This window comes from Diadema setosum, chromosome 16 (assembly GCF_964275005.1).
Source record: "Diadema setosum chromosome 16, eeDiaSeto1, whole genome shotgun sequence".
Taxonomy (NCBI): Eukaryota; Metazoa; Echinodermata; class Echinoidea; order Diadematoida; family Diadematidae; genus Diadema; species Diadema setosum.
The window spans coordinates 2382447-2397221 of NC_092700.1; the positions used below are offsets into that span (position 1 = coordinate 2382447).

General features: G+C 40.7%; 1 pseudogene; it reads left to right on the forward strand.

Annotated features, from left to right (window-relative positions):
- Positions 1–14775, forward strand: part of LOC140240198 (scavenger receptor cysteine-rich domain-containing protein DMBT1-like) — a 50845-nt pseudogene that overhangs the window by 34180 nt on the left and 1890 nt on the right.

Here is a 14775-nt window from a genome sequence, read left to right on the forward strand (position 1 = left end):
AATATACCTGTTTGCACTACACCCGGTATAGCAAACTTTGCATAATCCCAGTTACAGTTCGTTATCCCGAAGGTATGCCAGTATATTTTATTCCGAAGTTTAGAACAGAAAATGAAAATATTCGTTATTCTGAATGTTCATTAATCTAAAAATGAGGAAAAATCATGATTTGGAATGTTTCTTTTTATACGCACTTTCTTCTAATTTTCGATCCAAAGGACCCTGGTTTGATTCCCGAGTCTCATTGAGCAAAGTTATGTGTAACCTCTATCGTCCCCTCTTTAGGAAGAGGTGAAAAAACCCCACTCTGTCCGCCCCCTCCCCCCCCCCCCCATAGGACATAAAATGGAAGTCTCGACGGTGTGTGAGAGAGTCTCAACTCGTGAACATTAAAGATTCCGCTTCATTTTATCAATTACAAAGAGCAGGGTGTTTACCCGGTAAAACTGTGGTCTCGCCTAGCATCTAATTGTGCCACATGGAAACCAGGGCCCCCGTTTTATCAAAAGATAATAAATCGATTGTAAATTCCCTTACTACACAGGCTGCCATAGACTTATGATAGAAATCAACTATTATAATCAGTTATAACTCTTTAAAAAAACAGGGTCCAGCTATTGCAGCTGAATATGGGCTACCTAGCCCCTTCTTAAATGCAAATGCAACAAACAAGGATGAGGCGAGTTGTACAAATCACCAATGAGTCATTAACACGTTTATAGCATCTGCATGTGTCGTAATTCTTTAATAAGGTATAGTTAATCTTTCCGTCAGTGTTGCGAACGCGTCACCCGCTGATATTGAACATGTAGCCTCGCAATTTACCTAATTTTAATGTATGAAATGACATGACGGTCTGTAAACAACTGAATACCACATGTATTATAATCTCTATGTTTGTGTCATTCAACGGAAGATTTCGAGACATCAACACTTGTACGTGGAGCAATGGTACATTTAGAGAGACGAGTGGATGCATTCTGAACATTAGGCCTCGAGCAGTGACGATCAACAATGGAATAGAGTTTGATGAGCACTAACAATGTATTCAATGTGCAAGAGACATTCCTCCAATCATAGTGATAAGAGGGGGACGTATAGTTGAAAGAACCAAGCAAAGAATAGATCCCTTTGTCACTCAAAATTCACGAGACGTGGAATATTGTAGTGAACCAGTCGTTTCCACATTGTCGGAACTTGGATATGTCTATTCGATCCACCTATTGCAGGGTGCTTAGATGTAGACAGGTTGCGGTTCATTGCTCGCTTTTATTTTGTCTCATATATTCACTGAGGGGAGGGGAGTCAGACAGACAGACAGTCAGAGACAAATAATATTTATCTATTGACGTTATCGGAAGGGAATAAGGAAGTTATGGGGGAATAGATATAGTTTTTCACTGTTTATTTTGCAGCAGCTGTAGACCGTGGAAATGCTTTTCTTGTCGTGCAATGCTCAAGCTAATGAAACAATGAATCCGCCGTAAAAGGGACAAGGCTCGATTATTATTCCTCTGAACAATAAAAAAGGACGTATAAATTATTCTGTTCCGGGTAAACCAATGTTTTCACTTTATTGATAAGAATGAACCCTTTCAACAAACCATTCTGAAGGCTTTGTAAATAAAACTTCGACATAATCCCATTTTCACATTTTATCCCAAGTATATACTGACATAAAGTTCCAGGGGTGCTTCAAATGAGTCCCTGAGCCACCTTTAGCCTTAATGTTACCGGGCCGAAAGAAGCCTTTCAGCAGGGATGTGAGGCTTATACATGTGGCAGATATTGCCTCACGCAGGATTTTTTTTTTTTTTTTGCGTGTGTTTGTGTGTGTGGGGAATGAGTGCGTGTTGTTTTTTGTGTGTGTGCATGCAGTGTGTGTGTGTGTGTGTGTGTGTGTGTGTGTGTGTGTTTGTGTGGAGGGGCATCTTCAATATTGAGGAACCCCCAAGCGAGGGACCGTAGTGACTGAGCGCAGGGAGGGTGTCGAAGGGGTGTCTTTCCCTCCCGCATGAATAAAATTTTAGATCCAATGTTCGACTAGGCGATGCAAACTTTAGGGGAATAATTTCACATTTTTCAAATAAAGTACGGTAATACTTTGGTTAATCATTTAAGTTGAAAGCTAAAATCCTGTCTAACACCATTACGAAATTCTGTAAATAGAGCATAAAATTATGTCCAATTTAGCGATAAAATAACTTCAACATTCTTAGTTTTGATATTTATAAGCATGGCCTAAAATCGCGCAAACGGTGTGGGAGGGCTCCCACATAAGAGACCTGTTGCACTTTAAAGGAATTAAATTTGACGAGGTCGTGCGAACATTTGTTGAACAATTGTAAAATTTGAAATAAAAAAGGTAAGAAAGATTTAAAAAATAGGGAAAATGAGGCGGCTTAATGCTCAGGGCTAACCAGTGGAACCTGGTTACGCGTGCGCATCTTCAGTGTGTCCTTAGTTTTTACAGTAGTTTGTACATAGAAATTTGCTCACCTCATAATAATGCCATTTGTGTTCTCACGTAACAACGGAATGACAAGAAATTTGATTAAGGAATACAAGGAATAAACACAATTCTTTATTATTGCTCGATTTGCTCGGTTACTGATCATATAACACTTCGACCTTGATTATCCGGCCATGTCGGGACCTGCGCTCATCCGGATAAGCGAATTGGCGGGATATGGGAGACACAAAGTTAAAGCCTTACAATCGTAGCGAGTGGTTTGTGCGGAATGGAGACGAACGCAACACGCTGCCCCCCCCCCCCCATTTTATATCAAATGTAGTGACCCCGAATGAGAATAGCGCTGGCTCAATGGGTCAGCGAACAATACTGTAGACTACAAGAGTTCTGTGCTACAAATCTCCTGACCCAAAATGGCTGTCCGAGCGAGCCACGAGAGCTTCCGAATGGACGCACATTCTCAGTGCGCATGCGCATGAAGAGAGGCCAAAAGAGTCACGCGTCTTCTGGCCTCTTTCCTCCAATCACCGCAGCTCGCGGTCACAATGTTTGTGTATGATGCGTACACACACACACACACACACACACACACGTGTCTCAGTGGCAGCATTGCCCATTCGCTTATGGATATAGCACCGAGTCTGGCATTGCGCAAATGCATGCCAAACTTCGGTCGTTCGGGAGTTTACGTACCATTGTACCATTAGGGATGACGATCGTCCGACTTTAATGTATAAAGCTGCCGTCCAAGCTGCTGTGCCAGTGCACTGGCAGCTAGGCAGGTAGCGTACCCCGCAACGTTGATTCTTATGGTGAATTTATAGATCATTACTGCTTACTTTTACGATGATAATGTGTTGTTGATTTATGTTAGTTCTGTCGGGAATAGTGTAGGTAGATCGTGAGAGTTTTGTAGAAATTTTAATTGAGTTTAAAGTCACTGTTTTTCTCAATTTTTGGATGAAAAAAAAGTCCTTCACTGCGTGAACGCGCCCGGATATTTCCGAATAAAAGGAGACCGGGTAATCGAGGTCGATCTGTAGTTGAAAATGTATTTTAAACACGTTTAAAGAAAAGAAGGAGGAGGATTTCGAACTTTTGTCCAACTGCAATCCAGATGTTTACCGGAATGGCAAGTATTTTTAGATAATGTAATATTGCTGCGTAATGCTGCCGAACATGATGAACGCATTTATAATTTGTTGTCAATTAAAGTATGGTAAATGTATACACAAAGCCTGCGTGCTTTTCCGCAGAAGTAGTAATATGACAAATTGCAATCAATCCTAATTGTATTATGCAGCGCAACATCCCATCATTTGTAATAAGGTAAATGTGATATACTTTTGATCCGAGACACAAAATTAACTGAAGCTTTACGAAGAGCACTTTCCGGTGGACCATAGCGTTAACCTATAGACCTATATCCAGGCCACATTCAGGTGGCAAATAGACCGCCTGCATTTCAATTTGGAGAATAATCCAGGAATTATTGCTTACCTGTGTACAGATGGTTTTACAACAACAACACCCGCTGTTCAGACCAGCATCCGCCTTGTTGGAGGAAACTCGATGTACGACGGTCGGATCGAGGTTTACTACGATGGAGCCTGGGGTACGGTGTGCGATGATGGCTGGGATGACAACGATGCTCAGGTCATCTGCAGACAATTCGGATATTCGTTCACCAATGCGGAGGCTGTGACTGGAGGAACTTATGGAGAAGGATCGGGATCGATTCTCCTTGACAATGTTCATTGCCAAGGCTGGGAGTCGAATATAGCTTCCTGTTCCCACGACGGGTGGTACAACCACGACTGTTCGCACTCCGAAGATGCAGGTGTCCGATGTGGTGAGACTACTTGTTGCCAATCCGCTAACCGTAACCCCAAAATAGAGCTAGCATTACAGACGAAACATTTGCATTTTCTTTTTTCTGTGTGAAACTCAGATATGGCAGATCACTTCACGATATGGATATCATTTCAATTCCAAACGTGAGACATGTTAGTATGATGCTTTGAGTTAGTCCATAGGCCAGGCCAGATATTGGTACCACCTGAGGTGATAAAACCTTTTTGGTGTCAATTTGTTTGTCGGGCATAAATATGCTTATCAAGCCATGATTGCATTTCCAAATGAGTAGCTTAGTCAAAATAAATGAATTATTAACCAATTTGGTGTCGTTTTTATATCCCTATACTTCTGAATCGAGAATAATCGCTAATCAAAGAAGAACACTGTCTTCTGTATGTCCACAGGTGTTCTGTTGTAAACGCGGTGCGCTTTGTCTTTATTCAAGGCAGCGAAGGGAATATCGAAAGGTTATGATGTCCACACCGCTTAGTCTTTATTCAAAACGGCGAAGGGAATATCCAAAGCTTATGAAAATGCACAACTACAACTTGCCACCTCTGCTGGTAACCAATAACCCATTTTTCGGGTCTTAGCCCATGGACTTATTATGTGACATAAGTTGCTTCCGTGTGTGTGTGTGTGAGTGTTTTTTTTTTTTTTTTTTTTTTTTTTTTTTTAGATAAAGGGATACACACTGTATAATAAGCTTGGGATATTCCCTTCGCCGTCTTGAATAAAGACTAAGCGCACCGCTTTTAAAACAGAACAGATGTGGACATCATAACCCTTTGGATATTCCCTTGAATGAAGACTAAGCGCACCGCTTTTACAACAGAACACCACGGGGACCTGTGGACATACCACACAACTCTACACACAAAGACAGAGTTCTGTGGGACATACAATATACAGAGCGTATAAAAAAATGGTAATCCAACTTTGGAGGGCTGCCAGTTCTTAATTGTTAGTTATGAAGAGGACAATGTTAATTGGTAGGAAAGAAGAACTCTTCCTCTTTCGATTAATACCTAATTATGTTGACAATTGTCATGCATGACTGAGCACACCGACTTTAAAGACAACAATGACAAATTGCACTTTTTCCAAGTTTGCATGTTATTGTGAAGGAACAATGCACCTCTCACTGCATGGATGAGATCTGTCAATGAAAGTGGTCAAATGATCAGGCAAGTGTGCACGACTGCACATTCGTGTTTTAGGGTTTCTTCTAACGTTTTGTGGTTCATAACCTTGAACATGGCCACGTTGTCGATATTTGGTCCTTCCCATTAAGGCGAAACCATTATCCATTTTACTCTCTTCATATTCAAGTCTTGGTTTGCCACTGGGAGCTATGTGTTGAATATGAACATTGACAAATGGATTGTGTGGCTTGGCCTCAGTGGGAGCGACCAAGTTATCGGACAAAAGGCCATGTTAAAGATTATGAACCATAATATGTTAGGAGAAAACTTAAACACAAACCCTAAACACAAAACCTAAACACAAACCTGCATTCGTACAGGCTGGCCTCTTTGGCAACTTTCATTGGCAGATCTCATCAATGCAGTGAGACATGCATTGTTCCTTCACAATAACACGCAAACTTGGAAAAAGTGCAATTTGTCATTTCCTTACAACCAACATTTTGCTCTTCATAACTGACAATTAAGAAATGGCAGCCCTGCAAAGTTGGATTACCTTTTTTTTTATACGCTTTGTACAGTGCTCTTCTTTGTATAGCGGCTAGTCTCGATTCAGAAGTATAGGGATATAAAAACGAGACCAAATTGGTTAAAAATTCATTTATTAGGACTAAGCTACTCATTTGGAAATGCTATCATAGCTTGATAAGCATATCTATGCCCGACAAACAAAATTACTCCAAAAAGGTTTTGCCACCTCGGGTGGTACCAATAACCCATTTTCGAATCTTTGCCCATGGACTAAGTATAGTTTCCAGTATGTGAATACCTAGTCTCTTGCACGCTTGCCTTCATTTTAATGTAAAAGGTTTTAACCGGTTTTATTGGTGGCTGGAAAAGAAAATAACGCTAACAATTTCATTAAAAGTTTTAATCATCGATAAGAATAATCAAAAACCTTCATTATTATACATGTGAAACTTGACATTTATCTTTATAGGGGTTTAACTGCCACGCACAGTAATTGGGTATAATAATTATGGATGCTAAGTCAAAATATTTAACATTCATTTGAAGCCAAATTAGTGAAATTGTTCTTTTAAGAAATACAGTATAACTTCATATAAAATAAGATAGATATAACCTTGGTCGCGGCAATTTGCTTGATTTCATGCAGTTATGAAGTGTACATGGTTCACTGAACCATTAGCTGCTTTACCCTTTCTGAATGGGAAGGTCACACAGAAACAAAGTTTTGAGTGTGTCTTTTCTCAAGAAGTGAATATCCGAAATCTCTCTCACGTGGTTTCGGACCATTGGTGCTAGGGCTACCGTTTATCTCAAGGCATGCATATAATTATTTTGTATTCATTCGATAATTGTGGATATGATCAAAGGACGGAACATATTATTATTCGACATAGTGTACAAAATGTCATCGGCGAAAAGAAATTCACATTCTCTTGATTAAAAAAGTGCCCATATTTTTTCTTCTTTTTTTTTTTTTTTTTTTTTTGGGGGGGGGGGGGTAACGCCAAACCTAAAACCTTAACTCTTTATGTGCTATGGTGGAAACCCCCTGTGTGCCACGTTATTCTGGGACAAAAATGTAGACATTCTTTGAGAAAGAATTCTGTTTTTCCAATTTGTGTATCTTCTACAAATTTTTGTTGAGCTGGACATGATAATGAGCAAAGTTTAAACGAATGCCAAATTTTGCTTCGATATAAATTGTATGACAAATCTATTTTCAATTTTTCTTTTGAATGGCCAGTTTGATACATTACTGTGAAGGCATGATTTTTGCACATAACACCGTGACAGAAACTTAGAATGTACACACAAATCTAGTTGGGAACACCGCTTGATAGTCAATCACCATAATGCAAGCCGTATGTGAGAGGAACAAAAGCGCGAGAAACGCTTTTATTGTACCGCGGGATTAGCGATTTATTGATCGGTTTTGGCGGCTCTGTTTGTTGAGCAGAATATGCGAAGTTGGCACGTCGTCGACTGAGTCGGACGTGCGAACGTGGCACATAAAGAGTTAACGTATTAGAAGTTTCAGGCTTGAAAATACTTTTATTTTGATTTATTTTATTTGTTATTTATGAGGGACATGTAGAATAAACTCACTTAATCTGCCTCGTTTCCGGCGGGTTTCTGTCCGCCTATTTCATCACACTACTCCCTTACCAGAAATCAACATCCGCCTTGTCGGAGGAAGCTCGCTGTACGAGGGTCGGGTCGAAGTTTATTACGGTGGAGCCTGGGGCACGGTGTGCGACGATTTCTGGGATGACAACGATGCACAGGTCGTCTGCAGACAACTCGGATATCCCTCCACCAATGCGGAGGCTATGTCCGAAGCGACTTATGGACAGGGGTGGGGATCCATTCTTCTTGACAACGTCGGCTGCAATGGCTGGGAAACGAATCTCGCTAACTGTTCTTCCAACGGGTGGAACAATCATAATTGTGGGCATTATGAAGATGCCGGGGTTCGATGTGGTAAGACTTCGCTGTGTATTCTGTTTTTTTTTTTCTTTCTTAGGTTTATCATGTTTCTTGTTGTAGCTGCAGATAGTGCAGTCTTGAACTTTCAAATTGTACGCTGGTTCGGATAAAAAAAAAGACTTGGACATTGTATATTACGGAAGTTTCTTTTTTTTTTCCAAACCCATACGCTTATGGTCTCTTTAAATTTTCACAGCAAGGGTTTTACAGCAATTGTATTTGTTTATTCCTCTATAAAGTTAAGCCTTTTTTTTTCCCCAAAGGCTTCAAGTTATCCTTCATTGTCGGTGCTCAAATACGGATCTTTCTCGAGTAGTCCTATTTGAAATCCAAGTAGGGCATACTAGACTTTACTTTTATTAAAGCGAAACATCAGTGTTTTTTTTTTTTTTATTTCATTTCGTGTGAATCGTCACACTCATCTATTACCAATAGTCCACATCCGCCTCGTCGGAGGAAGCTCGTTGAACGAGGGTCGGGTGGAGGTTTATTACGATGGAACCTGGGGCACAGTGTGCGACGATTTGTGGGATGACAACGATGCTCAGGTCGTCTGCAGACAGCTAGGATATTCCACCACCAATGCACGGGCTCGGACTAGTGCAACTTACGGGGAAGGAACGGGACCAATTCTCCTAGACAATGTTGGTTGCCATGGCTGGGAGTCGAGCCTTACGAATTGTTCTTCCAACGGATGGTACAACCAAAATTGTGGACACCATGAAGACGCCGGTGTTCGATGCGGTAAGGCAAGGATGTTCATATTTCAGAGCCTCTGCCACGATTCTTCGATAAAATCGAGTTGATTCCAGCCTTCAAAAATTCAAAGCATATCCTCGTTTGCATTAACCTTATAAAGCCAAAGGGGGGGGGGGGCACATATGGTGCCCCCTGCCAGATTTTCGTTTGCCATTCCTTCGCCCTTAATCCGATCTCAACCAAATTTGGTGACTTTTCCTAAAATCTTATTGCAAACATTTTGATATATAACTTAGGTATAGTATCGTAATGTTGCTGGTTGCCATGGTAACCATATACTGACAACCATGTCAGTCAGATTTTTCTGTTCCCATTTCATTTAATAGCATTACAGTGTATGAAATGTGTGTTTCTTAGCTGAAATTTGTTGAAGTAGCAAAATTTGAAGTAATTGTGTTCCTGGAAAGTTTTTTCTTATTATTTCCTTTGTTTGTATGTGACAAAGGCATAAAACAATCGATATAATAGAGATAATTGAAAACAATAACATTTTCTAAAGATTGCTCTTATATTTTGAGTTATTTTGATTCCTTCACCGAAGTTATGCCTCTAATAATATCATTAGTTTATAATATTATCAATTTGCAATCTCAAAATTCCAGTATTATGCAAATATGAAATGTCCTAACTATTATGTATCCATCCCATACATTTCATCTCAGATCTCATAATGTATCACTATGTTGATATGAATAGCGCCCCCATGTGGTGACCTTGAGAAATTTCAACCATAACAAATAGCTAAATTCCACTTGCTTATCATTTGTGGCAAATATGAAAATGATTGGTCTATAATAAGACATATATAATGGGGATAAAGAAATTATACAGAAAAATCATGTTTTTAGCATATTTCCTATGTATTTCTTTATATTTTGGTAAATAGCGCCCTCCATGGGTGACCTTGTGAAAATCCAAATGTACGGTCATGTAGAGTATGAGTTACTCTCCCCTCGTTCCAAATATGACGATGATACATAAAATAATAAAAAAAAAAGTTAAATGGGGGGCACGATGTGCTTGGGCTTCCTTTAGGGTTAAAAATACCCCCAAACCCCCGAAGTTTGGGTTTGTTTTTATTACAGTAAAGTATGTGGCACGGTGTGTGACTATGCTCGTTTCGATTTTAATATTTACAGCTCCCTTTCGATATATCACCTACAGTACAACCACACCTCTCCCATCGAGAGGGAATAAAAATGATATTATAAATTCCGGGATTCGAAAGAGAAGAAAAAATTGTTCCGTGAACCCTTTACCAGCAAAAGCTTTTTTATCGCTTTGTATTCTTTAACACCCCGAGATGTTACGGTCAACATTGATTTGTCATAATGGATATCCCAGTGCAGGACGTTTCACTATTAAAGGGATGGTACAGTATTGGTGAAGATGAGAATTGGGCTTTTAACTTTTCACGAGATACCAAGAAAACACTTATGATGTAGTACAAAACATACCATTTTAAGAGGAATTCAAAGTTTATTTGATGAAAATCGGGTTTGGAATGACTGAAACATCCAAAAACAAAGTAAAACAAAGCGATCGTAATAAAGTGTGGGTCCCACACTTTATTAGAATCCCTCTGTTTTGATATTTCAGCCATGTCAAAACCAATTTTCATCATATAAACATTGAATCCCTAATAGAATTACATGTTCTTTCATATTTCATAAGAGGTTTCTCATTATCTCACCAAAAAATGTTAGAGGCCTGAAATCAAGTCTTGACCAAAACTTTACGATCCCTTTAAGTTGACACAACCAAGTACTAGTCGAAGTTGTGGTTACCTTGTTCCGACGGCAAAATTATGCGAAGTACAAGAAAAAAAGAAGAAAATATCCTGTCTTCTTGACCTACCATGGAACTTTCCTTTTTAGACTGATGCTATAGTGTTTTTTTTTTTTTTCAATTGAATGAATTAACGCGACCCTCAGTCGTACCTTATTTTCTATATCGCTGGAATCGTGACACTACTCAATTACCAGAAGTCAACATCCGCCTTGTCGGAGGAAGCTCTTTTTACGAGGGACGGGTGGAGGTCCATTACGGGGGATCCTGGGGCACGGTGTGCGACGATGGCTGGGATGATGATGATGCGCAAGTCGTCTGCAGGCAATTAGGATATTCCACCGCCAACGCTGAGGCTTTTGGTAAAGCAACTTACGGGGAAGGATCGGGACCCATTTTCCTTGAAAACCTTGCTTGTGATCCCTGGGAGTCGAGCCTTACCTACTGTTCTTCCAACGGGTGGTACAACCATAGTTGTGGACACCATGAAGATGCTGGTGTGCGATGTGGTAAGACTACGCTGCTTATATTTATGAGTCCTTTACCACGCTTCAATAATGTAGTCGCTGACATTTCGTGCTCTAAAATTGAATACGTAGTCTCTTTCTCATGAGAAGTAAATACTTCGCGATCAGATCAAACTAAGGTTTCTACTTTTTTTCCTATCGCATAGTAAAAGATTGTAATGCACATTTTTCTTTCAAAGTTGAGTATATCTCAACAACTTCGGAATTGTGTCCCTAGCATTTCTTCCTTCATATATGAAATACATATCAAGAAATTATGTGAAGAAACAAATTATCAGGACTTTGAAAGAATTCGGAAATAGTAAACCCTTTAAACTGTTATCAAGAGCTTGATATCTACAGTGTTATCGTCGTTTAGATAGTGAGACGTATAGATTATCCTCACTTTGTCAAAAACAGAATTGCTAATGTGGGACTTTCCTGACGTTGATGCCAATGTAAAGGGGAGCACAGTTATTTCATTATGTGTGTATTGCCCATTACTCCCATACCAGAAGCCAGCATTCGCCTTGTTGGAGGAAGCTCGATGTACGAGGGTCGGGTTGAGGTTTATTACATTGGAGCCTGGGGCACGGTGTGCGACGATTATTGGGATGACGACGATGCGCAGGTCGTCTGCAGACAACTAGGATATCCCACCACCAACGCCGAGGCTTTTCTTAGAGCGACATATGGAAGAGGATCAGGATCCATTCTCCTTGACAACGTTCAATGCTACGGCTGGGAGTCAAACCTAGCTAGCTGTTCTCACGATGGATGGCGCAACCATGATTGTGGACACAGTGAAGATGCCGGGGTTCGATGTGGTAGGTATAATCTGTTTACATTTGTGGGCCTCTGCTACATACGTTTCTGTGATAAAGTCGAGCTGAATTCAGCCTCTGCATTAAAGACAAACAAACAAACAAACACACACACAAACAAACAAAACAAAACAAATGCTGGTTTAGAAAATGAAAACAAAGAATTCGACATTGATATTTACCAATCCATTCTCAAAGTTTGAAAAAAAAAACAACTTAATGTTTTATCTAATGGCATAATCTTTATTTCTCATTCAAAAGGGTTATCCCTACCCCGAATATGACGTTATTCGGAACCATCTGCTATTTTTGTTGCTTCTTTTAAAAGGGTTTCATGTCACCACTCCCTCAACACCAGTCAGGACCCGCCTTGTTGGAGGAAGCTCGTTGTACGAGGGTCGCATTGAGGTTTATTACGGTGGGGCTTGGGGCACGGTGTGCGACGATGGCTGGGATGACAACGATGCACAAGTTGTATGCAGACAACTCGGATATCCCACCACTAACGCGAAGGCTGTTGGTGGGGGAACATTCGGGGAAGGTTCCGGATTCATTCTCCTAGATGACGTTGAATGCTATGGTTGGGAGTCGAGTCTTGATAGTTGTCATTCAAAAGGGTGGTTCAACAATGACTGTAAGCACTACGAAGATGCAGGAGTGCGATGTGGTAAGTCTGCAACCTTTACAATCATTTGCTAACAAAATGTTCAATTTTGATTATATTCTGCATTGTAACTTTTCTATCATGTTTCGCAATTTGAATTGATTTTTTTTTTTTGGGGGGGGGGGGAGTACCATCATTTAAAGCTTCAATTAAATGAAATATTTATTTCCCACTCATGGCGGCTGCTTTTCAGAGGGGACAACACAGGTTAAGATGCAAGCATTATACATACAGTATTACGTAACATACATACATGACACGGGAAACATGATGAACGCCTTCCGGATCTTTAAGCAAGGTTCCCATTTAGCCCAGTTGTAGTGGCAAGTTATGGCGAGTTATGGCGAGTTATGGCGAGTTATGGCGAGTTATGGCGAGTTATGGCGAGTTATGGCGAGTATTGGCGAGTTGTCCAAATGACGCACTAGCAATAACTCGCTGCAAGCTTCATTTAACTAGGGATATCTCGCGACAATTCGAGACGGCCCGGCGTAACTCGGCACAACTATAGATGAAGTCTCGAGTAATACACTCGAATAACTCGTAACAAGCTAGACATGAACTCTGTATAACTCGTAACTCATGATATCTCGCCTCCTCTAAGTATATCAGAATGCTACACGAGACTCCAAGATTTGAGTACAAGCACTACGACGACGTTGGTAGTCAGGCTGAGTGGCCCAAGAGGTCAGTGTGAGTTAAGAAAACGAATCCCACTACATTTTATAGGCCAGCTGACAAGTAAGGGTTACGTTCACCCTGCACTCTGAATGTGTTCATGCAATACACGCTGAATCTCGGGACAGGCTCATATAAACTCGCTGTAATTCGCCGTACTCGTTCTAAACTCGCACTAATCTCATGGGAATAAACTCACCCCGACTTGCAACGTACTTCAGTGCTCGTTCTCCACCTTTGGGTACTTGTATATCAGTCGCATATATTAGTTATTACGCGTTACATAGAGTTCATCTCGTAGTTGTGTCTAGTAATGCGTGTCGTTTACAAGTTAGTTGCAGCTAGTTGGTATATTTTTTAGTTGTGCCGAGTTACACCGAGCCATGCTGAGCCGTTTCAATTTTTCGCGAGTTACCCCGAGTTACAAGAGGAGCTTTAGGGGAGTTATCGTGACCGTCTCCTTAAGGCAACTCGCATATAAAACTCGCCACTACAACTAGGCCATAAGCTTTGGAGTTTGATATTTTGACACTACACAAAAGGATCACGTTTTTTTACTACCGGATTATAGGATCATGTCACAACGACATATGTTTAAAGGCCCCCTCCTTTTGTTATCTAAAGTTCTGTGACGTTATCATGTACAAACACAGGGACGTTCTTTCACTTTCTGTGACAGCAGAGAAATCAGTAGACTTTGTAGCATTCATTGTCATTCATTGTCCTTTGCCAGCCGCATGATTTGTATGTGTTGTTGCTAATGATGAATATTTTCTTCTTCTTTTTGCGTCAGATCGGACAGTACCTCCACTTCATTCAATTTGATATTCTTTCCCCATTAGATGTGTTTGAAGGCACAACAGTTTTACCCGTAGTCAATATCCGCCTTGTGGGAGGAAGCTCGTTGTACGAGGGTCGGGTGGAGGTTTATTACGGTGGAGCCTGGGGCACGGTGTGCGACGATGGTTGGGATGACAACGATGCACAGGTCGTGTGTAGACAACTCGGATATCCCACCACCAGTGTGGATGCTGTTGGCGGAGGAACATTCGGGGAAGGGTCGGGATTCATTCTCCTCGATGAAGTCGGATGCTATGGTTGGGAGTCGAGTCTTGACAGGTGCCAATCCAAAGGGTGGTACAACAATGACTGTAAGCACGAAGAAGATGCAGGAGTGCGATGTGGTAAGAGCAAGACTTATCATTTGCAAACCCTTACATTGTTTCCCCGTTAAAGACACCGATAACAAAGTCAAGACAGTTTAACCAATCGAATCGTCCCCTAGCAAAATCAAGAATTAAAAAAAAAGGTATGAATATATTTGAGCATAATGTGTTTCAGAATATGGAGCTGTTTTTGTCTTGCCTTTTTGTCAGGTGCAGCTTGCACGCTAATTGCCATAGAGCTGTAGTTTCACCAATTCTTTTCGTTTGTATGTCTCTGTCACCTCTCCTATCAGTTCGCCTGTTTTTGGAAGGTAGCTAGGCCTACTATCTCTGAACTGTCTGAAAGAAAGAGACACTTACACCCACACTTTAAATAACAAATCTCACCAAACAGCATT